General features: G+C 42.1%; 1 long non-coding RNA gene across 1 annotated transcript in view; it reads right to left on the bottom strand.

Moving 5' to 3' along the window:
- The window catches only part of LOC126941812 (uncharacterized), a 215,212-nt gene that overhangs the window by 132,852 nt on the left and 57,694 nt on the right, over positions 1-24,666 (bottom strand). The gene's annotated exons all lie outside the window — the stretch shown is intronic.

Below are 24,666 nucleotides of genomic sequence, written 5' to 3'. Positions count from 1 at the left end.
GGATTACAGGCGTGAGCAACTGCGCCTGCCGGAGGTCATAAAACTATTTCTAAGTCTACAGATATTTGATCTAGTGATCAGAGAATTAGGTAAATTCATTTGCATACCTGCTAACAAAGTGAGTCTATCTGGGAGCAACAGACCACAGCTCCAACATGCCTGGGAGGAAGTGCCTACCTTCCTCTGGGACAGAAGATGATCTCATGAGTAAAAGACCTCCCAGCCTCTTCATTAGGGGCCAACAACCCTTCCCACTCTGGCGGCTCCAGTGAATTAGATCTCCACAGGTTCATTCACCTTCTAACTCTTCCTGGTTCCCAGTTCCTTTATTCTGCCCTCTAGGAGGGTCAGATCTCTTCTAACCTGAGTAGCCTTCATTTATTAATTCTGCTAAGTACTAAGCTATAACCTCATTTCCTTCACTTCCAAGCAATTGAAACACATGTGCTGTCTTTCCCTTTCCTCATCACCTAATTTTTCCTGGCCCTCTGCAGTGCCACCATACCCAAGATCGCTGGAAACAGCACAAAATCAGTATCCATGTCTTGGCCAAATCCAAAGGCATTTTTACGGTCCTCACACTTTTTCCTTTTACAATATCTAAGATCACAGACAACTTTTCCATTCTGGAAAGTTATCCTCCCTCCATATCCCACTTATGTACTGCTCCCCGACACCAGATTTAGTACTCAGACCTTTCTTATCTCCATCCACCCTCTTTCATCAGCTTAGTGACCTCTCTGGAGATGGCTCTTAATTTATATCTCTACCCCAACTACTTCTAGAACTCATGACACCCACATCGAAATACTGTGTGAAATTACCCATTTAAACAAGCTCTCCCACACAGCTCACTCATTTCTCCCAGTGACACCTCCTAAGTTTCCACAGCCCCTGCTCATATGTTTCCAGATCCAATACACTGTGAAAGCCTCTTGATCCTTTTTTAACAACTCTCAGTTATACTGTTCTCACCATTCCCATAAACCTAACTGACCCAGACCCTCAACAGCACACAGTCTTGCTTGACTTCTTGTCTCCAGTCTCTCTAAAATCTTCCTTGCATACGATTGCCTCATTATCTTCCTAAAAACTAGTTCACGGCCGGGCGCGGTGGCTCAAGCCTGTAATCCCAGCACTTTGGGAGGCCGAGACGGGCGGATCACGAGGTCAGAAGATCGAGACCATCCTGGCTAACACGGTGAAACCCCATCTCTACTAAAAAATACAAAAAACTAGCCGGGCGAGGTGGTGGGCGTCTGTGGTCCCAGCTACTCAGGAGGCTGAGGCAGAAGAATTGCTTGAACCCAAGAGGTGGAGGTTGCAGTGAGCCGAGATCACACCACTGCACTCCAGCCTGATGACAGAGCAAGACTCCATCTCAAAAAAAAAGAGAAGATAAATCTTGAAAACATTATGCCATGCAAAAGAAGCCAGACACAAAGGAGCACATGTTATATAATGTCATTGTTCTTTTTCAGACAGGGTCTCACTCTGTCACCAGGCTGAGTGCAGTGGCACAATCATGGCTTACTGCAGCCTTGACCTCCCAGACTCAAGTAATGCTCCCACGTCAACCTCCTCAGTAGCTGGGACTACAGATGCATGCCACCACCACACCCAGCTAATTTTTTATTTTTTGTAGAGAGGAGGTCTCGCTATGTTGCCCAGGCTGGTCTTGAACTGCTAGAGGCAAGTGATCTTCCCGCCTTGGCCTCTCAAAGTGCTGAAATTACAAGCATAAGCCATTATGCCCAGCCTATATGATGCCATTTAAATGAAGCTCAAAAACAGGCAATTCCAATTAATGGTGTTAAGAATTCACCCTAGAGGGTGGGATTAATGGCACAGGTGCTCAAGGGAACTCTGGGCTGATGGAAATGTTCTACATCTCAATTCAGGTAGTGATTGCATGGGTATACACATTTACCAAAAATCAACTTGTATACTTGAGATCTATATACATTTCAATGTATTTTAATTTTACTTCAATTTTTAAATATAAACTAAGGAAAGGAGCCAATAATTCAATCTATCAGGTACAAAGCACCTGTATTCATGTTCTATTGCTATGCAATAAACCACCACTAATTTAGTGGCTTAAACAACACTTACTCATTAGTTTGCAGAATTCAGTTCCTTGAAGTCATAGTTTGAGTTCCCCATTGTCCTGTTTTCGGCCAGGGACTATTATTAGCTCCTAGAAGACCTTCTCAGGTCCTAGCACTGTGACCTCTTCCATCTTAGCCATGGAGAACCTCTCTCAAGTCAAATTCCTCTCACACTTGTACTCTCTCTAATTTTCCCTTCTGAGACCAGCCTGAAAAACTCTCTGATTTTGCTTTTAAAAAGCTCACATGATTACATTAGGTCCACTCAGATCGTTTCCCTTCTGATTAATTCAAAATCAACTAAGTTGTAACCTTAATTATGTCTTCAAAATCCTGTTTGCCACACAAGGTAGCATAATCATGGGTGTGATATCTCATCATTCATAGTTTCAGGTATTAGGGGCCATCTTAGAATTCTGTGTACCAAGCACACATAAAGCCATTGGTGCTTTCTGGAAGCTCCTTTATAATCCTGTTCAGAGGAAGTGGCAAAGAAGTCAAAAATGATCAATCCAACATTTTTTTTTTTTTTTTTTTTTTTGAGACAGTCTCACTCTGTCACCCAGGCTGGAGTACAGTGGCACGATCTCAGCCCAATGCAACCTCGGTATCCTGGGTTCAAGTGATTCTCATGCCTCAGCCTCCTGAGTAGCTGAGATTACAGGTGCATGCTATCACACCAGGCTAATTTTTGTATTCTTTTTATTAGAGATGGGGTTTTACTATGTTGGTGAGGCTGGTCTCAAACTCCTGACCTCAAGTGATCCACCTACCTTGGCCTCCCAGAGTGCTGGGATTACAGGTGTGAGCCACTGCACCTGGCCCCCAACTTTTATTTTTAGAGACAGGATCTCACTATGTTTCCCAGGCTGGAGTATAGGGGCACAATCATGGCTAATTGCGGTCTTGACCTCCCAGACTCAGGCGATTCCTAGGTTCAGCCTCCTGACTAGGTGGGACCACAAGCGCATACCACCACATGGGGCTAATATTTTTATTTTTTGTAGACACAGGGTCTCGCTATGTTGCCCAGGCTGTTCTTGAACTCCTGAACAGAAGCAATCTTCCTGCCTCGGCCTAACAAAGCGCTGGGATTACAGGAGTGAGTCACAATTTAATGTGTAATAAGATACTGTTATTAGTCTGCTATAACAGACTATATGGCTGCCATATGACTATATGGCTGCCATAACCAAGTACCAGAAAGCCTAAATGACTTAAGCAACAGAAATTTATTTCTCATGGTTTTGGAGGTGCCTTCTTGCTATCTCCTCACATGGTCTCTTCTCTGTACCTACTTATCTGTGGTGTCTCTCTCTGAGTCCAAATTTCCTCTTCTTTAAGGACATCAGTCAGAATGAATTAGGGCTCACCCTACAGGCATTATCTTAATCACCTCTAAAGCCCCTATTTCCAAATACAGTCACATTCTGAGGCACTAGGGGTTAGGGTTTCAACAGAAGAATTTTAAGGGAACACAATTCAGCCCATGACAGAGACCAAGGACAAAAAACAGAAACAAGAAAGCAAGGACCAGGCCAGGCGCAGTGGCTCACACCTGTAATCCTAACACTTTGGGAGGCCGAGGCGGGCAAATCACCTGAGGCCAGGAGTTCGAGACCAGCCTTGGCAACATGTGAAACCCCATCTCTACTAAAAATACAAAAAATTAGCAGGGTATGGTGGTGCATGCCTATAATCCCAGCTACTCGGGAGGCTGGGGCACAAGAATCACTTGAACTTGGAAGGTAGAGGTTGCAGTGAGCCAAGGCCATGCCACTGCACTGCAACCTGGGTGACAGCAAGAGACTCTGTCTCAAAGCAAAAAAAAAAAGAAAGAAAGAAAGAAAGAAAGGACCCCCATTTCCTCCCAGCCTAGAAATGTCTGAGTCAAGGATATACCCATTGCCCTCAAACCTCTAGCAATGTTCATACACTGATAATAGCTAGCACCAAAGCTAACCCCTGAAAAACTAAGATTATCAGAAATTGAAAGGCATTCCAAGAAACCAACCAAATATCAAACAGGACCTTTTCTAGGTGTCTGATTATTTGTTTAACAAACATTTATTGAGGACTTACTATATGTCAAATACTAAGCTAGGTGTTGAAGAGAACATGAAGATTAAAAAATAAAGTCCTGGCCGGGCGCGGTGGCTCAAGCCTGTAATCCCAGCACTTTGGAAGGCCGAGGCGGGCGGATCACAAGGTCAGGAGATCGAGACCACAGTGAAACCCCGTCTCTACTAAAAATACAAAAAATTAGCCGGGCGCGGTGGCGGGCGCCTGTAGTCCCAGCTACTGAGGAGGCTGAGGCAGGAGAATGGTGGGAACCCGGGAGGCGGAGCTTGCAGTGAGCCGAGATCGCGCCACTGCACTCCAGCCTGGGCAACAGCGTGAGACTCCGTCTCAAAAAAAAAATAATAAATAAATAAATAAATAAATAAAGTCCTTCTGATTTGGATTCTGATTCAAACAATCCTACTATTTAAAAAAGAAGAGGAGGAGGGAGGGAAACGACAAAGGAAGGAATGAAACAAAGAACAAATAAATGAAAAACGGAAAGGAAGAACAATTATAAGGTAATTGCAGAAATTTGATCATTGGCTGGATATTTTATGATATTAAGGAGGAAATAATCTTTTTTTTTTTTTTGAGACAGAGCCTTGCTCTGTTGCCCAGGCTGGAGTGAAGTGGTGTGATCTCCGCTCACTGCAAGCTCTGCCTCCCAGGTTCACAACATTCTCCTGCCTCAGCCTTCCGAGTAGCTGGGACTACAGGTGCCCACCACCACACCCGGCTAATTTTTTTGTATTTTTAGTAGAGACGGGGTTTCATCATGCTCACCAGGATGGTCTCGATCTCCTGACCTTGTGATCTGCCTGCCTCAGCCTCCCAAAGTGCTGGGATTACAGGTGTGAGCCACCGCGCCCGGCCCAGGAGGAAACAATCTTTTAGTGTGATGTTTTCTGATATATTTGTGATATTGTTTCTTAAAATGCCCTTGTATTTTAGGAGTAAGCTGAAATATCTACAGATGAAATGATTTGATGTCTATGATTTTCTACAAAATAATTCATAGTTGGAAGTGGGAATATAGATGACAAGAGATTGAATTGAAATGTTCATCACTGAAGCTGGATGATAAGTAAATGCAAACTCATTACATTATTGGCTCTACTTTTATAACTGTTTTCCGAGAATAAAAATTCCTTGCTCTCCAGAAGCTTATAATAAAAGGAGTCAGACATTCCAACAAATAGAATACAATGACAAAGTGTTGGGTCAGCTCCAAGGGCAGCAATGGTTCTGGGATAGGCAGAAGGAGTCAGAGTAGATATCAAAGAAGAGCCCCTCGTTGACCAGAGGCTTTAAGGAAGAGTATCTCAGGCCAAGGAAAGACAAGTGGGTACAAAGGCACATAGACATGAAGTAGCAGAGCTTCCCCACATGACTTACTAGCAGCCATGTTAGTGCAAGGGTAGGTTCTAGAACCAGACTACCTGTGCTGGAGTTCTGCTTTTGAGTGCCTGCTGTGAGACCTCAGGCAGGATATGTGTAATGTCTCTGTGCCTCAGATTCTTTACCTATAAAACAAGGATTAGAGCAATAGCAATATATACTTCAAGGGGCTGATGTCAGGAGTTGATGAATTATTTAATGTGTAAAATGCTTAGAAGACGGTGGGTAAAAAATAAATGCCAGCTATTAGCAATGGTAGCAGACTCCTAGCCTACGATACCGCACATTCTGAAAAATATCCTCCAATTTGTTAATGTATCTCCTTTTTGTTAGACTGTAAACTTGTAAAATAAGGACTGTGTCTTATCTATCTCTTTATTCCTAAAAACTAGCCTAAGACCACGCCCATAGTAGGCCTTGATCAGGCAATTCTTTCAGGTGGCAGGGGAGGGACCATCAACAGCCTCTGTCTAACTCCCTCTTTATTTCTCCATGTGATACCCTCAATTCCTGAAATTCTCTGGCTTCCTTTAGCTTCCTTCCTTGTGTCTAACTCCTCCCCTATTCTGCTCCAGGGTTGTTCATTTATTAATTATGCCCTCTGGTCCCTTCCCTGGCAGGTGTTCCAGTGCTTCCTCTCTCTCTCCCCACAGATAAGATACTCCCTGAACAGCCTCTGCATTGCTTATTCTGCAATTAGTGAACGGTGAGGGAGGCTGAATTCCTAGATCATACCTATTCGTGAAAAGTAGAATCCTCTGGAAAAGAGAAAAGCAGGTCAGATGGCCAAAATGAAAAGACAAAAGCAGGTCAGATGCCAAAATATAAAGCCTTCAAATGTAGCCCCAGCTTGAGGAAATCCTGTAGACATGTTTGTACCATCAGCTAAAATCTCACTGTAATGTTCTGGGGGTTTAGAAACTGCTGGGGAGGAAGGAGGCCTGATGAGCAGGGAGCCCAGCTTTCTATCAATTTTTGCAAACTTCAGTATTTCTTTTTCCTCTGCTAGTAAACGTCCTCATTTTCCCTCAGAGCAGACTCAGAGAGAAAGAAAATGGGAAGATCCATTTTCATATCTGGAGCCTGAGAACTGAGAACATACAAGACCGCAGATGGCTACTGACTCTAAAGATCAAGTAGGAAAGTCAGATGCAGTTCCCTCTGTGTACAAAGTGCCCTCTGCCCTGAGCCATGATGTGGGGCTGGAACATGATCCCAGTCTCCCCAAGAGTGGGGACTGCTGGTAGATCATTAACTACCCACAAGCGGAAGGAAAAAGAGACCTCCGAAGTACCTCTCTCTACCCATTCTCCCTGTTTCCTCTGAGAAGACAATTCAAGGCCGTGTCCCCAGCCTCAGGTTTAAGGGTTCTTTAATGCAAGAAGGGTGGGAGAGGGGACCACAAAGCAGAAACAGGACACTGGAGAAAACAGACTGACCATGCTTTGTTTAAAGGTCAAAGTCTTGTGAAGCATGCCAATCTTTCTTCATTGCTTGGGCTCTGTATGATGTGAGCCTTGTCCTGTACCTGGAGCACTATGTGAACCCAGAGTTTTTCTTGCTTGGGGCTAGAGAATTAAAAAGAGGTAACTGTTAAAAAAAAAAAAAAAAAAGGCCAATAAACACAAGCAGAGTAGCAAGTATCTGAAATCCTAAGTGTGATTATAAGGAAGTGAAACTGGTTTTCTTGTAGGCCTCAGACTGGTTTTGAAAGTAACTCTACATGGCAAGTTGAGCAAAATATTTTGAGTAATGATGACAGAATTTTTTGGATAGATGTGTGTTTATTCCCAGGACAACTACTTTTAAGATGCCCATATTTATCTGGATACGATATACTTGTTAATAGAATCCTATACCTATAACTCATATGAGTTTCATAACTTTTTTGTCTTAACTTACATAGGACTTAGGAACGGTTTAATACTAGCAGGAGTTTAAACAGGCCAATTTCCCCATTTGAAGCTTTCCTGGTTAACTCCATCAGCCAGCCCTGTTTGGTCCAGAGGAGAAGGAGAAGGAGTGGAAATGGACAGAAACAGATGTGACATTCTCCCACTTCCATTTAACACAAGAAGGGCTTTATTATCTTTATTGGAGAATAAGGCTTTGCTCATTCACTGGCTACTTCACATCAGACAGAGAAACTTAATTAATGTAAATTATTCAAAGAACCAGCTGTAAAATTTATCACTAAATTAACAAAGTACAGGGCAAGAGTATTAGTTATTAGTGCTTCATGCATGTTTCAGCTTATTCTCTAAAGCTCAGCAACCTCTCTCTTCTTAAGAATTGTAAGTCCTCCATACTGTCAGAGGCGTTAGAACCAGAGCAACTCCATATTGAACTGGGGCTGGGTAAAATGAGGCTGAGACCTGCTGGGCTGCATTCCCAGGAGGTTAGGCATTCTTAGTTGCAGGATGAGCTAGGTCAACACAAGATCTAGGTCACAAATTCCCTGCTGATAAAACAGGATGCAGTAAAGAAGCTGGTCAAAACCCACCAAAACCAAGATAGTGATGAAACTGACCTCTGGTTGCCCTCACTGCTCATTATACACTAATTATAATGTATTAGCATGCTAGAAGACACTCCCCCCAGCACCACGGCAGTTTGCAATTGTCATGGCAATATCTGGAAGTTACCCTACATGATCTAAAAAAAAGAGGAGCCCTCAGTTCTGGGAAATCTCTGTCCCTTCCTTGGAAAACTCATGAATAATCCACCCTATATTTAGCATATGATCAAAAAATAACCATAAAAATAGCCAACTGGAAGCACTCAGGGCTACTCTGCCTATGGAGTAGCCATTCTTTTGTTTCTTTAGTTCTCTAACAAACTTGCTTTCACTTTATGGACTTGCCCTGAATTCTTTCTTGTGCAAGATCCAAGAACCCTCTCTTGGGGTCTGGATTGGGACCCCTTTCCCATAACATCTTCCCGGGAACCATGAAGGGACAATACTGGAGAGACCTCCCAATCCAAAGGAAAATTATCCATGCAGCACCAATTGGCTGACTTTGGGTAAGTGCTGGGGTACATTTTATCCTAGGTAAAGGACAAAGTTGGGTTAGAGGCCCAACCTGAAAGGGTTAGAATCCCTCCTAAGACATAGCAGGTTGTGCTCGCTTCAGCAACACATATACTAAAATTGGAATGATATAGAGAAGATTAGCTAAAAGTTTTTATATATTAAAAGAGAAAAGGAAGGAAGAAAGGAAGGAAGGGAGGAAGGAAGGGAGGAAGATGGAAGGGAGGAAGGGAAGGAGGGAGGGAGGGAGGGAAGGAGGAAGAAGGCAGGCAGGCAGGCAGGCAGGCAGACAGGCAGGCATAAGGGGTTAAAAGGCCCATCACAGTAAAGGGCAAGGATGCTTGTCTGAACTTGGGCTAAAGGCTCAACTTAGGAAGGTCAGAGTCTCTCCTAAGACACAGGGAGTTAGAGGTCTCCCTTGGTAACATTCCTCTTGGTTAAAAATGGATTTGGTACTACAGGATGTTAACCACTATTCTCTTTGGATTAATCTGCCTTGCGCTCTTTGCTGAAGGCCACAAGTTACAGGGTTAGGCATGTACAGGATTGTGGGACACAGGGAGCTTTTTTCTCCCTAAAGGGGGAAACTTGAGAGCCATTGAGACTACCAGAAAAGATCCCGCCAAGACTGACAATCAGCTGCCTGAATGTTTGATCCAGTGTCGCTGCAATGGGTGGGTCTTTCCCTGGCCCCTCTGAGCTCCTTGCCTCTCCCGCCCTGCTGCAGGCAATGCTTTTCTCCCTTCCCTTTCCTCTCTCTCTCTGTGCGCAAACCAGTTGAATGTATGGTAAAAATCACTTTTTATCTCCTCTGCAAAGTTTTCATTACTGGGAAAAAGGATTTATGAAGCTCATCTTAGGCTGTAACAAATCCAGTGTAATTTGTTCTACGAATTTGTTTTTCTGTGTCATTCTGTCATAAAAAGAGATACCATAGGATAGAATGCCAGCCAAGGACCCCTGTAAGCCCTCTGTTCAAGCCGCCCCAGAAAGCTGTTCAGTTACAAACACTGCAGGTTAATGAAACCAAAAAACAAAACAAACAAAAAACCTGGATGAGGTTTCTCCCTCACCTTATTTTATGTCCTTGGGAGTCTGACGTTGTAACCCTGGTACTTTCTCTTGGTCTCTGCCATCTGGAGGGCAGGAATTTGGGGGCTCATGTCATAGCCCTAAAAATTACCTTGAGCAGTTAAAAGCCTTAGCAAGTTCAAAATTGGCTGCTCTAGGCTTCTTCTGGGAAGAGTAACAGAAACTGCCCAATGTTGTAGCTCAGTAGCTAAGATTTCTCTCTTTTCACAATGGTGGCCAGGGTTCAATTTCCAGCCTGGGGAATAACTCCTTTCTGGTTTATTTGTGTGACCTTTGCCATTTATTAATTATCTGCCTCTCCATGAACAACTTCTTTTTTAATTTTTATTACTTTTTTTTTTTTTTTGCCCATGACACAACCCTCAGGAGATCCTGAGAACATGTGCCCCCGTCCATGAACAACTTCTGACTCCCCTTCTCAAATTTTCCTTTCTCTGTGCTACCTTAACAGATTCCAGATCTTGTAAAAACTGCTTACCAGCTCTTTGGAAATACCTGGTACACCCACAGTTAAATCATAACCTTAGTTAAAACTTATTGGTTTCATCTGAGAAGTTACCTTTGGTAAAGTCCAAAAGCCAGAAATATTGACTGTTTGTCTTAACTAGAGTCTAGTAATAAGAGGTTTGGTTAAAAGGCAGCTTAATTTAAAGCAGATGTCCAAGCTATGCATACGTTTTAAAGGTGTTTATGTTTTTTTTTTTTTTGATCTTACTTTCCTGGAAAAAACAAAAACAAAAACTTTTTCTTCTCAGACAACTGAATTCTCTTTCTCCAGTTTTTATTCTTGCCACCTTCATGCCTATATAAGAGGACCTAAGAATTTCTAATAGCCTGGGACTCCTTGGGAAAAACAGAGGAGGTGACACAGACCCCATTTTGGGGAAAACTTCTCTTTTCTTCATGGAACCCCAGGAATTAAAAGTGGATAGGCCAGGCGCAGTGGCTCACACCTGTAATCCCAGCACTTTGGGAGGCTGAGGCAGGTGGATCACGAGGTCAGGAGTTCAAGACCAGCCTGGCCAAGATGATGAAACCTCATCTCTACTAAAAATACAAAAATTAGCTGGGCATGGTGGCAGGTTCCTGTAATCCCAGCTACTTGGGAGGCTGAGGCAGAGAATTGCTTGAACTCCTGAGGCAGAGTTTGCAGTGAGCTTACACCACTGCACTCCAGCCTGGGCAACAGAGCAAGACTCTGTCTCAAAAAAACATAAAATAGGCCGGGCGCGGTGGCTCAAGCCTGTAATCCCAGCACTTTGGGAGGCCGAGACGGGTGGATCACGAGGTCAAGAGATCGAGACCATCCTGGCTAACGCAGTGAAACCCCGTCTCTACTAAAAAATACAAAAAAATAGCCGGGCGAGGTGGCGGGCGCCTGTAGTCCCAGCTACTCGGGAGGCTGAGACAGGAGAATGGTGCAAACCCAGAAGGCGGAGCTTGCAGTGAGCTGAGATCCGGCCACTGCACTCCAGCCTGGGCGACAGAGAGAGACACCATCTCAAAAAAAAAAAAAAAAAAAAAAAAAAAAAAGCACATAAAATAAAAGTGGACAGATGCCTCTCAAAATCTAAGGCTCTGTTCTGTTTTGCATTGCATTACCTGACGTTTTGACTTTTGGGGGGTATCAGAAATTACTTTGCATTGGCCGGGCATGGTGGCTCACACCTGTAATCCTAGCACTTTGGGAGGCCAAGGGGGGCAGATCACCTGAGGTCAGGAGCTTGAGACCAGACTCAACATGGAGAAACCCCATCTCTACTAAAAATACAAAATTAGCTGGACGTGGTGGTGCATGCCTATAATCCCAGCTACTCAGGAGGCTGAGGCAGGAGAATTACTTGAACCTGGGAGGCAGAGGTTGTGGTGAGCCAAGATCACATCATTGCACTCCAGCCTGGGCAACAAGAGTGAAACTCTGTCTCAAAAAAAAAGAAATTACTTTGCATTACAAGAGAGTTTTTAGCCTTCATGTGTAATAACTAGGTAGGAAATACACTTAAGGGACGGCTAATGGCAGTTATGGGGGAATACTCAGCTCTTCGCATATTTGGACCAGAGAAACATGCTCTCAGCCACCTAAAAGGTATGGAAACATCTGCAACTCCCACTGAGAGATGAGTCTCCCATGGGAGATGGGCTGTTTATCTCTTTTTTGGGATCCAGGATCCAGTATAAAAATGGGCCCCTTAATTATTGGGGATCTGTTTTGCCTTCCAGCTGTGTTTCCTTATTAGGCCCTAGAAACCACATGCTTTTCTGGCATCGTTCTTTAAAAGGCTCCACCCTAAAGCCAGTCAGTAATTAACATCCTTGGAGAAATCTCTATGTGTAAGAGTGTATGCTTTTCCTAGCTGTCTTTTTTTTTTTTTTTTTAGATAAGAGGTTTGCTCTTGTCTCCAAGGCTGGAGTGGCACCCACCACCATGTCCAGTTAATTTTGTATTTTTATTACAGGTGGGGTTTCACCATGTTGGCCAGGCTGGTCACGAACTCCTTACCTTAGGTGATCCACCCACCTTGGCCTCCCAAAGTGCTGTGATTATAGGCGTAAGCCACCGCACTTGGCCCTGGCTGTCTTAACTGAACTGTTATTCACACCATTTTCCTTGGTTTGAATAAAATATGAATTCTTTATTTTGTTTCATCTAAGAGTTGGCCCTTTGGAAATGTAATTTAGCATTGCTTAGCTGACAATGAGGACAGGGAACAGAAGAAAATAGAAACAAGGTAGAAAGAAAAAAAACAGTAGAGGAGAGAGGTGTGAAGAAAGCTATGAATATGAAGATGTATTTTTGGTAAGGAAAGTTATAAAGAAAAGAAATATTATGTGAGAAAAGATCTTGTATGGTAAATTCTTGTCCTAAAGTAGAATGACTGATTATTTAGGAAAGAGGGAAATATAAGACAAGTTAGAAAGTCTAAGCATGTCACACATGGTCTGTGTAAGTCATGACAGAGTTCATAAAATGGGAAAGAAAAACTTAAAAACTGGCAAATGAAAAATCTTACAACTATTGGTTCTGCTTCTGTCTGTGTATCTAAGTTTTGTTTTTTGTTCTTGTTTTTGTTTTTCGTCTGTGTATTTATATGTGTTGTGTGTGTGGTATTTATATAAAAAGCTCTAATTGATTGGCTTAAAGAAAAATAAGTGCTGAAATCAAATATTTTGTCAGAAAAATAAAAACTTTAATGTCTTTTAATTCACATGACTTTAGTAATCTTTATGAAATAAAAAAACTTTTCAAGATTATTGGTAAAACACAAACATCTTCAAAACTTAGACATTTAGTCTAAATTAGTCAGGTCAAATACTGTCTTTGCTAGAAGGCTTCAGGTTATAAACTACATCTTTGACTTTTGATACTTGTACAACTTACCTACTTTGTAGCTAGATTCTAGATAAGGCCTGGGGACATATGGAGTTATCCATGCCCCCAACTGTGTTGGAAATAGTGAGACCTTATCTGCATTTCTGTCTGGTGTCCTAGGCTACACACCTGGTACATAAATAAAATTGCTTACTAACCAGGTCTTTCACCAAAAATAAAAGTTGCTAAGAGTTAACATTGTAACATATGTAATTGAGACTACTGGAGAAACAGTTTTACATGCAAGGTATATAAGGAAAGTAGAATGTGTTTTTGGTAAAAGATTGTAAGAAAGTATGGAGATGTGTTTCTTTCCCTAATTTAGAGAGTTAAAGGATAGAATAAAGCTGATGTTTGAGTAAGTTGTGAAAGGTTTATGAAAGGTTAGTGTTGTAAAAGAAATTATCAGAAGATATTGGCTAAAATTAAAGGAGTATTATTCAATTTATCTGTAAATTGAACATTGGAATAAAAGCATAACATGGCTTTCTTAGAGCATGGTTCTATTCTTTAACAACAACAACAACAACAAACCTGTAAAGTGTTATAAAAGGTTTATAACAATCTTACCTTATGATCAAACGATTAAGATTAGACAGATTTGCGTATAATTTTTTTTTTTTTTTTTTTTTTTTTTTTTTTTTTTTTTTTTTTTGGCCAGGCACTGTGGCTCACACCTGTAATCCCAGCACTTTCGCAGGCTGATGTGGGCAGATCACAAGGTCAGGAGATCAAGACCATCCTGGCCAACATGGTGAAATCCTGTCTCTACTAAAAATACAAAAATTAGCTGGGTGTGGCAGTGCACACCTGTAATCCCAGTTACTTAGGAGGCTGAGGCAGGGGAATGGCATGAACCTGAGAGGCAGAAATTGCAGTGAGCCGAGATCACACCACTGCACTCCAGTCTAGTGACAGAGTGAGACTCCATCTCAAAAAAAAGGGGGGGCTGGTCTTAAACTCCTGGGTTTAAGTGATTCTCCTGCCTCAGTCTCCCAAAGTGTTAGGATTAGAGGCATGAGCCATTGCACCTGACCAGATTTGTCTGTTAAGTTTCATTAAGAACTAGATTTAACATCAATATAGTACACTAACATAAAGGTGAGATTTGGCTTTCTCTCTTGAACAAGATTTTTGTGTAATTTCTTTTTAATGAAAGATTTTGGTTTGCCTTTTGAATAAACTACAGGAAAAAGAATGAAAGAAAAGAGAAAGATTATTTGGAAAGCTAAGTCTTCCCTCTGTCAATGAGTAAAGGTTTTTCCCCTTTTTTTTTTTTTTTTTTTTTTCAGGTAGAGTCTCACTCTGTCACCCAGACTGGAGTGCAGTGGCACAATCTTGGCTCACTAAAACCTCCGCATCCCAGGTTCAAGTAAATCTCCTGCCTCCGCCTCCCAAGTAGCTGGGATTATAGGCATGCACCACCACGCCTGGTTAATTTCTTGTATTTTTAGTGAGACAGTGTTTCCCCATATTGGCCAGGCTGGTCTCAAACACCTACCTTATGATCCACCCACCTCGGCCTCCCAAAGTGCTGGGATTACAGACATGAGCCACCGTGCCCAGTCAGGTTTTTCCCTTTTTAAAATCTTTGAGTTATCATTTTGGCTAAATGACTTACAGTATGCCGGGATTCTTTTTTTATATCAAGTATTTCAAACCTTTGACATTTGAAAACTTTCCAAAATCAAACTATAAATTGCCGGTTTCTGACCTGATTAATCCTTTAGATATTAGATACCCTAAAGTCCAAAAGAGACACATTTGGCTTATTTGGTATATTAAAATCATACAGGAAGCATTGTCAAATATGAAATAGTGTTTGGCTTTCTTTGGGCTGTATTTGTATAAATGTGTTATTGGTATGTTTTCCAAAATTATACTATAGTCCTATAATACTGATATGACTTAGTGTATATTATCAGTAATAATTATAATTGTTTTGTAAAATTGTTGTATGCCACAGAAGAACCATGACTGCCATAAGAATTTCTGTCATCCACAGACAATTGTTGTCTTATTTTGATCCTCTTTAAAGGGCAGTTTATAATCAGCTATAGGACTCTGACAAGTACTCTTAAATGCAGGCCTTTGATAACTTTGGAAAGTGTGCCATTAAAATAGAGAGGAAAGAACTTCAAAGACTCTCTTGGAAAACTAATGTGTACATAAATGTTGAGTGAAACAGGAATTAATTGCATAGACTGAACTAACAAAAGACGAAAATAATCTTTTTATGACTTTTTGCCTAAAACATTGCTGATCCTTTCTGTCTTTTCAGAGTCAAGAATACTTTTCTTTTGAGCTATTTACAGCTTTTAACAAGTAAAATACATTCCAATAAATAAAATTTGGAGCATATTTCTTTCTCTCTACCTCATTTCTCCAAAATTTGGAAACTGTAAGTATTCTTAACTATGGCAATATTTGCACAAGTACAATAAGAATCTGTTTTCTTTCGTAACAGGACACCACTGGAGACAATGGTTATTTTGTGAAGGCTTTGACTGGAATGGCATGCCAGGTGCAAAAAGACTACTTTTAAGGAATCAAAAGTTGACTTACAGAGTCAGAAAAAGCCCCCTGGGAAAACTGGCCTCGTGCCTTGTCTATGCAATCCTTGTACAGAGATCCTGACCTGTGGTAAGTAAAGAATGTCACTTTCTAAAGAATGTCACTTTTTTTTTTTTTTTTTTTTTGAGAGAGTGTTTCACTCTGTCACTCAGCCTGGAGTGCAGTGATACAATCTTGGCTCACTGCAACCTCCATCTCCCAGGTTCAAGTGATTCTCCTGCCTCAGCCTCTGAGCAGCTGTGATTACAGGCATGTGCCACCATGCCCAGCTAAATATTTGTTTGTATTATTAGTAGAGACAGGGTTTTCACCATGTTGGCCAGGCCGGTCTCAAACTCCTGACATCAAGTGATCAATCCACCTCAGCCTCCAAAAGTGCTGGCGTTACAGGTGTGACTACCACGCCTGGCCAAAAATGTCACTCTCTGGCCCAGGAGTCCCAATTATCCTGGGAAATTGAGAGGAGAGAAATGTACCCAAGTCATACAAGTATGTGAAGGTACAAACCCATGGCTGGGCTCAGTGCTTTAAAAGCTCTAATCCGAGATTCCTTATGGAACAAAGTTCCATCAAATCCAATTTAAAAAGAGCCTATATGGCAAATAATTACTCTTGCTGCACTTTATACAAACAATCAGACCTAGTATAATAAGACTAAAACTTAGTTTGCAAATAAATGAGTCCTACCATGATTTGTTTTTAATAAAAATGGGAATTAGAGAAAAATTATTTTTCAAAAACTGTGATACACCTGTTATTAGACTCTAGTCTCATCTGTTGCTTTTTGAGTTTTTTCTGCATTTTAGACTGACTCTGCTTCTTCCTGTGAACCAACCAGTGATCTCTGGCTGCTGCTCAGAAGAAACAAAAGGGGAAGGTAATGTAAAAATCTAGATCAATATCTTAATTCTGGGCATGTATTGGAATCAGCTAGTGACTCTGTATCAGCTTGGTTCCAACAACTGCCCTGTTCATGAAACACTTTCTTATTTAGTTCACTTGGAATAATTTTACTTATTTTGCTTTACTTTTGTGGAATATATTGCTCTCATATTCTTTGTGTAAAAATGCAAGATAAGCTTATTCAATGTTTTCTTAAATTGAGTACTTATTATCTTTCAGATATCACCTTTTGTCAGAACTCAGAGTTATGAAGGGCCCTCACTATACTGAAGCTTTCTGACTGAGCTCCTCTCTACCCTGGATACAAGACACCCTAATAGGCAGGAATATCACTGCCCCTATTCAGCCTAAAGAAGTTACAGTAGATGGATCTTTGCCCCTCTGCAACCCTTAGGATTAAAGATTCCCTTGTAAAAAGGCGGGAAATATGTCAGAGGTCTTCAAACCAGAGCAACACCATCTTGAACAGGGTCTGGGTAAAATAAAGCTGAGACCTGCTGGGCTGCATTCCCAGATTAGGCATTTTTAGTTGCGGCATGAGACAGGAGGTCGGCACAAGATACAGGTCACAAAGAACCCGCTGATAAAACAGGATGCAGTAAAAAAGCTGGCCAAAACCCGCCCAAACCAAGATAAAGATGGAACTGACTTCTGGTTGTTCTCATTGCTCTTTATACACAAATTATAATGGTGACCATGCTAGAAGACACTCCTACCAGTGCCATGACAGTTTACAAATACCATGGCAATGTCTAGAAGTTACCCTAAATGGTCAAAAAGGAAAAGGAACCCTCAGTTCCAAGAAATCGCCACCCCTTTCCTGGAAAACTCATGAATAATCCACCCCATATGTAGCGTATAATCAAGAAATAACCATAAAAATATCCAACCAGCAGCCCTCAGGGCTGCTCTGCCTATGGAACAGCTATTCTTTTGTTTCTTCTCTAATAAACATGCTTTCACTTTACTCTATGGACTTACTCTGACTTCTTTCCTGTGTAAGATCCAAGAACCCTCTCTTGGGGACTCGATCAGGACCCCATTCTGGTAATAATATAACCCAACAATTCCACTCCTAGGTATATACCCAAGAGAAATAAAAACATGTCTATACAAAAACTCACACACAAATGTCCAAGGCTGGGCTTGATGGCTCCCCTCTGTAATCCCACCACTTTGGGAGGCTGGGGTGGGCACATCACTTGAGCTCAGGAGTTCAAGACCAGCCTGGCCAACATGGTGAAACAATGTCTCTTCTAAAAATACCAATATTAGCTGGGTGTAGTGGTGTGCACCTGTAATCCCAGCTACTCAGGAGGCTGGGCCAGGAGAATCATTTGAACTGGAAAGGTGGAGGTTTCAGTGAGACGAGCAACACTCCATTTCTTAGGGAAAAAAAAAAAAAATGTTCATAAGCAGCATTATTTGTAATAGCCAAAAGCAGAAACAACTCAAATGTCCACCAACTGATGAATGGATTTACAAAATGTGGTATATACATACAATGGAAGATCATTTGGCAATAAAAAGAAATGGGGCTGGGCTCACACCTATAATCCCAAGAATTTGAAAGGCCGAGGTGGGAGGATCGCCTGGGCCCAGTGTTTGAGACCAGCCTGGGTAATATAGTGAGACTTCATCTGTATAGGAAAAAAATTTTAAGTAAAAAATAAAAAGAAATAAAGTATTGATATATATATGATACAACATGGATAAAGCTTGAAAATATTATGCTAAGTGAAAGAGGCCAGTCACAAGAACACATATTATTCCATTTATATGAAATATTGAGAATAGGCAAGTTCACAGAAACAAAAATGTAGATTAGGGTTCCCAGAGGCTGGAGAAAGGAGGCTGAAGGGTGGCATGAAAAAAGGAGTGATTACTAACGGGTATAGGGTTTCTAGTTGGGGCGATGAATATGTTCTGAAGACTGATTATGGTGATAGTTACATAATTCTGTGACTATGTTAAAAATCAGGCACTTGTTCTTCAAGTCACCCACTTGGGGGTCTTCCAAGCATACTTTCTCTTTTTTCATTTTCTAAAGCCTTTTAAAAATAAACTTCTGGTCAGGCGTGGTGGCTCACACCTGTAATTCCAGCACTTTGGGGGACCAAGGCGGGTGGATCATCTGAGGTCAAGAGTTGGAGACCAGCCTGGCCAACATGGTGAAACCCCATCTCTACTAAAAATACAAAAAAAAAAAAAAAAAAAATAGCTGAGCGTGGTGGCAGGCGCCTGTAATCCCAGCTGCTCAGGAGGTTGAGGCAGGAGAATTGTTTGAACTCGGAAGTCAGAGGTTGCAGTGAGCCAAGATCACGCCATTGCACTCCACCAGGGACGACAAGAGCAAGACTCCACCTTAAAAATAAAATAAAAATTGGCCGGGCGCGGTGGCTCAAGCCTGTAATCCCAGCACTTTGGGAGGCCGAGACGGGCGGATCACGAGGTCAGGAGATCGAGACCATCCTGGCTAACACGGTGAAACCCCGTCTCTACTAAAAAATACAAAAAACTAGCCGGGCGAGGTGGCGGGCGCCTGTAGTCCCAGCTACTTGGGAGGCTGAGGCAGGAGAATGGCATGAACCCGGGAGGCGGAGCTTGCAGTGAGCTGAGATCCGGCCACTGCACTCCAGCCTGGGTGGCAGAGCGAGACTCCGTCTCAAAAATAAATAAATAAAAATAAAAAAAATAAAAAAATAAAATAAAATAAACTTCCACTCTTGCTCTGGAAAAAAAAATGATTGAGGAATAGAATATACTTTAAATGGGTGAGTGGTATGGCATATAAATTATATCTCAATAAAGCTGTTTTTCTAAGGGAAAAAAAAAAAGAACATTGAAGCCTGGATAAAGACTGTACCAGCTGGACGGAGTTCAGATTCAGTTGTAATATCCCATAAGCCCATTAAGACCCATAGCCAACCTGTAAAACTGCAATAATCTGAACTTTGGCTTTACTTTAAAAAAAAAAAAAAAAAAAAAAACTAACATTGAGGCCTAGGACCTCATTTTTGGTCATTCCCTACCAGCTCTGTGCCACTTGTTTAATTGATTTAATGAGAAACATACCCAAAGTAACGATGTGTATTTACTGAGCATCTATTATGTGATAGCTACTTTTCTAGGACCCAGGATTCAACAGTGAGACATGTAGTCCCTGCATACAAAATGCTTACACTACATTCACCACGTAATCTTGATAGGGCATGGTAAGCGCTACCCAGGGGTAAGTATTGGGTACTTTAGAAGCATGACCTGGGGTTGGGGTGTTAGCATAGCATAGCACAAAAGAAGTGATGTCTAAACCAAAGATAACTAACATTGATAAGAAAGAGACATAATGGGAGCATTCTAAGCAGACAGAATAAGTGCAAAGGCCCAGACACAGTAGAGAACAGGGGTATTTAAGGAATTAAAGTAGTGTTGTGTACCTGGAGTACAAGAATGGGGTAAGGTGGGGGCAGGATTAGCACAGATGAAGCTGGAGAAGACTGAGCTCTTTTAAACTTGTAATATGACAAAAAAAAAAAAAAAAAAAAAAGCTTGGGGGCCCTATTGAAGAGATCAAAGTGCATCCTGAGGGCAACAGAGAACCATTTAAAGGGCTTTAATATTGGGGGAAAATGTGATTAGAATTTTGTTTCATACACCTACTCCACCCACACTGCAGAAAATGAATTAGAGTGGCATGGAATTGGACTGAAGACAAACCAGTGGAATCAGAGAGAAAGCTATTGCAGTGATCTGGAAAAGGAAATGCCTGAATCAGTAGTGTGAGTAAGGTTGGAAAAAGAAGTGGACAGCTTGAGAGATATTTAGCAGGTAGTATTGTCAAGACTGAGTGATTGACTAGATGTGGGGGTGATAAAAGAGTAATCAAAGATGGTGGCCAGATTTCTGGGGTGGATCACTGTGGGGTACCATCCACTGAAATTTTTTTTTAAATTTTTTCAGAAAGGGTCTCACTCTGTCATCTAGGCTACAGTGCAGTCGTGTGATCACAGTTCACTGCAGACTCAACCTCTGGGGCTCAAACAATCCCCACCTCCTGAGTAGCTGGTATATAGGCACATGCCACCATGCCAAGCTAATTTTATTTTTTAAGACATGAGGTCTCATGTTGCCCAGGTCACAGGTGTTAGCCATCGTGCCTGGCCATCTCTCTCTTTAAATAGAGATGGGGTCCTACTCTTTGCTTGGTCACAAACTCCTGGACTCCAGCAATCCTCCCGCCTCAGCCTCCCAAAAGTGCTGGGATTACAGGTGTGAGCTGCTGCACCTGGCTAAAATTTCATTTTAAACAATCAGGTTTAGAGGCAAGTTAAGTTCAGCTTTTTGGACATGTTGCATATTCAAAAGTAGATGCCCAATAAACTGTTGAGATATACAATTCAAGAGAGATGGAGGGCTGGGTGCCGTGGCTCACGCCTGTAATTCCAGCACTTTGGGAGTCCAAGGCAGGAGGATCACTTGAGGTCAGTAGTTCAAGACCAGCCTGGCCAACATGGTGAAACGCTGTCTCTACTAAAAATACAAAAACTAGCCAGGTGTGGTGGTGGGCACCTGTAATCTCAACTACCTGGGAGGCTGAGGCGTAAGAATCACTTGAACCCAGGAGGCGGAGGTTTCAGTGAGCAGAGATCATGCCACTGCACTCCAGTCTGGGCGATAGAGGGAGACTCTGTCTCAAAAAAAAAAAAAAAGAGAGAGAGAGAGAGATGGAGGACAGGCACAGTGGCTCACACCTATAACCCCAGTGCTTTGAAAGGCTTAGGTAGCTGAATAGCTTGAAGCCAGAGGAGTTACAAGATCAGCCTGTGCAACATAGTGAGACCCTGTCTCTACCAAAAAAAAAAAAAAAAGTTTTTAATTAGCTGGGCACAGTGGCTCACACCTGTAATCCCAGCACTTTGGGATGCTTAAGTGGAAGGATTGCTTGAGCCCAGGAGTTCAAAGTTATAGTGAGCTATGATCGCACCACTGCATTCTAGCCTGGGTGAAAGAGTAAGACCCCATCTCTATTTAAAGACAGAGAGAGATGGCCAGGTGCAATGGCTCACAGAAGGTGAGGTGGGTGGATCACAAGGTCAGGAGATCAAGACCGTCCTGGCTAACATGGTGAAACCCGATGTGTACTAAAAATACAAAAAATTTGCCTGGCATGGTGGCAGGCACCTGTAGTCCCAGCTACTCGGGAGGCTGAGGCAGGAGAATGGCGTGAACCCGGGAGGCAGAGGTTGCAGTGAGCAGAGATCATGCCACTGCATTCCTGCCTGGGTGACAGGGCGAGATTCCCTCTCAAAAAAAAAAAAAAAAGAGAGAGAGAGAGAGAAAGAGACAGAGAGAGAAATGGGCCATTCATCAGGTATCAATTATAACTGAAGTCACACAGGGAACATGAGTATATAGAAAGAGAAGGGGACATAAGGATAGAACCCTAAAGACCACTGACATCAGAGAAGGTGGTAAGGAAAACTCGAAAGGAACGGCCAGAGAGGTAGAAGAGAACCCAACAGCATGAGGGCCAGAGAGCAGCAGTTCCAAAGCAAAGCACTGGTGGACTGTGGTAAGTGTGCTGCAACGCCAAGTAAAACAAGGGTGAGAAAGGGTAATTCTATTTTGCAACTGTGTCATCATTGGCAACCCTGGTAAGAGTAGTTTTGGTTGCACAACAGGAATTAAGTCTACTCCAGGATGCTCAGGAGTAGATGGGAGATAAGTAAATGGAGATAGTAACTATAAACTCTTTTTAAGTATTAGTTTAGGCCAGGCACAGTGGCTCAAGCCTGTAATCCCAGCAATCTGGGAGGCTGAGGCGGGCAATCACCTGAGGTCAGGAGTTTGAGACCAGCATGGCCAATACAGTGAAACCCCATCTCTACTAAAAATATAAAAATTAGCCAGCCGTGGTAGTACATGCCTGTAGTCCCAGGCTACTTGAGAGGCTGAGGCAGGAGAATCGCTTGAACTCAGTAAGAGGAGATTTCAGTGAACCAAGATTGCACCACTGCACTCCAGCCTGGGCAAAAGAGTGAGATACCATCTCAAAAAAAAATAATAATAATAACAATAAATAAATAAATAAATGTTTAGAATAAATAAATAAATGTTTAGAAACTAACTAAATGTTAGTTTCTAAAAAAAAGAAGAGAGTGATATGGTAGAAGCCAGTAAGAGAAGTAGAGTTCAAAAGAGGATATTTTTAATATAAGACAGGCTTAAATATATTTAAATATTAAAATATTGAAACAGATGCAGAGTTTTTAGTTTCCTATTATGATCATGCTCTTTCTTCTAACTACTTCCTTCTCACAGGAAATTATTACCGAAATACATTGAGCCTAGTCCTGTGGTTTGCTGCATAGAATGCCAGTCACTGAGTCAACAAGTACTGCCAGGAAGAAGGGCTTGAATCAGGTGCTGCAATGAAGGACAACAGGAGATGAAGTCTCAAATCTGTGTCTCTGACAGACTGAAATTGGGGAGTTTATATAGCAGGGAAAGTGGGAAAACAGGAATTAGGGAGGGGAAGGGAAGCAGTCATGATGGATGAGTCTGGTATCTCATTGTCTGGGTGTGAGGATCTCATGAGGTTCAGTTCCTTGCCTGAGGGTAGGTTTCCTAAGGAAGGAACTCAGATGAGACAAATATCAGTTTAGAGTTTTAAGACTAGGGAAGGTCAATTTCTATGTTTATTCAAAAAACCTGTAAACATTAGTCCTGTGGGACAGTTGCGCTGGTTTCAAAATCTGGAAGGGAAGAGCTAGCTCAAGACAAGATAGATCCTAAGTATTTTAAGGCAAACCAACGTAGAGGTCCTGACTTACCAACATTTCAAACATAGTGCCTCCATACTGCGTTAAAATCTGCTCTCCTATAACCAGGTCTTTTCTCTGCTTATGACCACATATAACATAAAACTACTGATTTGCTCATCATCTTTTAAACAAATCATATTCTTCTAAAATAGGACTTTCTTTTTTTTTTTTTTTTTTTTTTTTTTTTTTTTGAGATGGAGTCTTGCTCTGTCGCCCAGGCTGGGGTGCAGTGGCCGGATCTCAGCTCACTGCAACCTCCACCTCCCAGGTTTACGCCATTCTCCTGCCTCAGCCTCCTGAGTAGCTGGGACTACAGGCGCCCGCCACCTCGCCCGGCTAGTTTTTTGTATTTTTTAGTAGAGATGGGGTTTCACCGTGTTAGCCAGGATGGTCTCGATATCCTGACCTCGTGATCCACCCGTCTCAGCCTCCCAAAGTGCTGGGATTACAGGCTTGAGCCACCGCGCCCGGCCTAAAATAGGACTTTCAAAACTATAAATAGTTGCTAACTTAGAAAAATCCAGTGGAGACTGCAAATGGTTTCCTTCTTTCTCTCTTCTTATGTTAGCAGTAGAATCTCCATTGCTACTTCTGTGGGAGTGCTTGTTTGTTAATGTTTTGAGAGAAACTGTGGTTTCCTTTTTTTTTTTTTTTTTTTTTTTTTTTTTTTGAGATGGAGGCTCTTGTTGCCCAGGCTGGACTGCAGTGGTGCGATCTCGGCTCACCACAACCTCTGCCTCCTGAGTTCAAGCAATTCTCCTGCCTCAGCCTCCTGAGTAGCTGGGATTACAGGTATGCACCACCATGCCCAGCTAATTTCATATTTTTAGTAGAGACAGGGTTTCTCCATGTTGGTCAAGCTGGTCTCGAATTCCCTACCTCAGGTGGTCCGCCCCCCTCAGCCTCTCAAAGTACTAGGATTATAGGCGTGAGCCACCGCACCGGCGAAACTGCAGTTTCAAAGATGGAAAAGGGAAGAATCTGTCAAAGCAGTAAGCGCACAGGAATGCTAAGCCTAGGACTGACTCCAGGTAGGGTTGAGTAACTCCCATTGGGCAGTTACTCAAAGATTTTGCCCCCACTGTGCCTAAAATTTTCATCCCACTTTATTAAACTACACGATATTTCATCTAATTCATTTAGCAAATGGTTCTGAGAAGATAACAGAGCTTTCAGCTACACATGAATCACTTGTAAAACTGCTTTTCCCCCACCACCTAGCTTCCATCTAACACACTGAGTTGGGAGCTTTAATGGGAATGGGGTAGGGTTGGGAAAATGACTCAAAAGCAAAGGAAA

Source organism: Macaca thibetana, chromosome 19, assembly GCF_024542745.1.
Source record: "Macaca thibetana thibetana isolate TM-01 chromosome 19, ASM2454274v1, whole genome shotgun sequence".
NCBI lineage: Eukaryota > Metazoa > Chordata > Mammalia > Primates > Cercopithecidae > Macaca > Macaca thibetana.
This window is presented reverse-complemented; position numbering and strand designations above follow the sequence as displayed.